This window comes from Tupaia chinensis, unplaced genomic scaffold, assembly GCF_000334495.1.
Source record: "Tupaia chinensis unplaced genomic scaffold, TupChi_1.0 Scaffold149552_1, whole genome shotgun sequence".
Lineage (NCBI taxonomy): Eukaryota > Metazoa > Chordata > Mammalia > Scandentia > Tupaiidae > Tupaia > Tupaia belangeri.
In genome coordinates this window covers 2,153,520-2,156,171 of record NW_006209397.1, presented here as the reverse complement: position 1 = coordinate 2,156,171, position 2,652 = coordinate 2,153,520, and the positions used below count along the sequence as shown (strand labels likewise).

Here is a 2,652-nt window from a genome sequence, read left to right as displayed (position 1 = left end):
TCAGAAGTTCTTTGAGACAATGCCGTCAGCCTTGGCCAGCTGGAAAATGGAGTTATCTGATTCCCCCATCCTGCGAATGGCCCCACAGATGGTGTAGGTCTTGAACTGGTCGTTAAACCTGCCGGCGACCTTGTCCACCTCAGCCACGTTCATCTGGATGGATACATGGTCCTTGGCGCAGATGACGCAGCTGCTAAAGGAGCACTTCCACGGCTTGTACAGGTCCACGAACTCGCTGGTGTCATTCTGCATCTGGAGTGTGAGCAGAGACAAGTTATTTTCTACTCTTAAACTTCATTTAAATCATGCACTACATACTCTTTGCTGTCTTGTTTATTTATCTCAACATGATATTTGATACTCATTTAAATCATCTATATTGTTACATTTTCATTTATATTGATGTATATTATTTATTTTAATGCTAAGAATTATTATAATGCATAAATACACCACAATTTGTTTATCTTCTTTCCTATTGAATGGCATGTGTATAGTTTCCGTTTGGGAGCTATTATGAATGACACTGTAATGAACATTCTTCCTCAAAACTTTTGTGGATATATGCTTTCAATTCTCTAGGGTAAAACCTAAAAGTGAAGTGGCTGGATTATGTGGTAGGTGAATGGTTATTTTCTAAATAAACAAACAAAAACGACAGTTTTTTATATTTTCTTTTCTTTTCTTTTTTTTAGAGATTTTTGCCTTAGGGCACTTGCACTTGCTGGAAAGAGAGACACAGACAGAGAGAGGGAAAGTGAGAAATCACTCCCCGCTTGGGGTCGGCCATGCCACAATCCTTTATCCTCCCCCTTCCTCCCAGGATCTTGGGCATGTACATGCATGTGCCTGGTGTGAGTTTCAAGCCACCAGATCCAGGACTCAAACCATGAGTCCAGTGATGTAATTGCTACACCATCTAATGCCTGCCCCCCCACCCCAAATCAGCAGTTTGATAAAGTGGTTACAGTATTTTATACTTCTAACAACAATGAATAAAATTTCCATTTATTAATATCCTCACCAGCATTTTGGATTTGTGAAACATTTAGTTTTTAGCTATTTTAGTGGTTGTATAGAAGTACCTCATTATCATTTAATTTACATTTCTCTGGTAATTAATTAGGTTGAACACTTTTCCATGTGCTTATTGGCTACTTTTTAAATTATTTTATTTAACTTTATTTATTTATTTGTATTTGACTAGAGAGGTACAGATTGAGAGAGAGAGAGAGGGAGGGAAAGTGGAAAAGTAAGCCGTCAGGTCCGAGACTCCAACCATGGTTGGTCATTTGGAAGACTGGTGCCTTTAACCACCATGCCACCTCCCAGCCACTGCTTATTGACTCTCAATATTTTTTAATGTATATTCTTTGTGAAATGTGTAAAGGTTTTTGTCTATTTTTCATTGAGTTGTAAGCATGCTTTATACACATCACCTAAACGTTATTGTCTGGTATGTGCTTTCCAATTATTTTTTTCATATTCTGTGACTTGTCTTTACATTTTTTTAAAGATAGTCAAGTTTATTCAGAGAAGCTGAACCTGTGGAACCTGTAATACATATGTACATATATATGCTGTGTGTGCGTGTGTACACACACACATACACATATTGCATAAGGAATTGGCTCACACAATTATGGGCTGAAATCTGCAGGACAAAGTCCTTAGAACCAGGAGAAGTGAATCTGAAAGCCTAAAGACCAATAGAGCCAATGGAATCAGTTTTAGTCCAAGTCTGAAGGTATAGGATTCAAGAAAGCCAGTGGTTTAAATTCTAATCCCTATCTGAAAGCAGAAGACAGATATTCCTGCCAGAAGACAATCAAAGAAACAAATTCTCTATTGCTCAGACATTGAAAGGATTAGATGAAGTCCACCCACACTGGAGAGGGCAATCTGCTTTCCTCAGTCTACCAATGCAGATGCTAATCTCATCCAGAAATACTCTCACAAACACATCTAGAATTATATTTAACCAAATATCTGGGCATCCCATGTGCCAGCCAAGTTAACACATAAAATTAATCACTATAGTACCTTTTAATGAATACAGATGTTTGCTTTTAATTTTGATAAGGTCTGATTATTTTTTAAATTTTATAGTTAATATTGTTCATGTCCTCTATGAGAAATCTTTTCCAAACCCATCATCATAAGGATATTCTATTATGAATTATCCTAGATGACTTATGTTTTTAGCTTTTAAGTTTATGCCTGCAATCTATCTCACATTAATTTTAACCATGTTGTGAGGTAAGGATCTATATTAGTTTACTAAGGCTGCCATAGTAAATTACCTCCATTAGGTGTCTTAAAACAACAGACAAATATTCCCTCACAGTTTTGGAGGCCAGAAATCTGAAATCAAGCTATCACAGGACCACACTCTCCACAAAGGCTGTAGTGGAGGAGCTTTCCTTGCCTTTTCGTAGCTTCTGGTGGTGGCCAGCAATCTTTGATAATCTATGGCTTGTAGTTTTTTCACTCTAATATCTGCCTTCACCATCATGTGATATTCTGCCCATGTCTCCATGAGTCTCCTCTCTTCTTTGTAGAAGAACACCACTCATATTGGATTTAGGGCCCTCTCTAAACCTATGACGTCATCTTAATTAATTACATCTACAGAGACTCTTTTTTTTTTTT

General features: G+C 37.3%; 1 pseudogene; it reads right to left on the bottom strand.

The window, feature by feature from the left end:
• On the bottom strand, positions 1-252 carry LOC102473310 (40S ribosomal protein S21 pseudogene; annotated as a pseudogene).
• Positions 253-2,652: the final 2,400 nt, after the last annotated feature.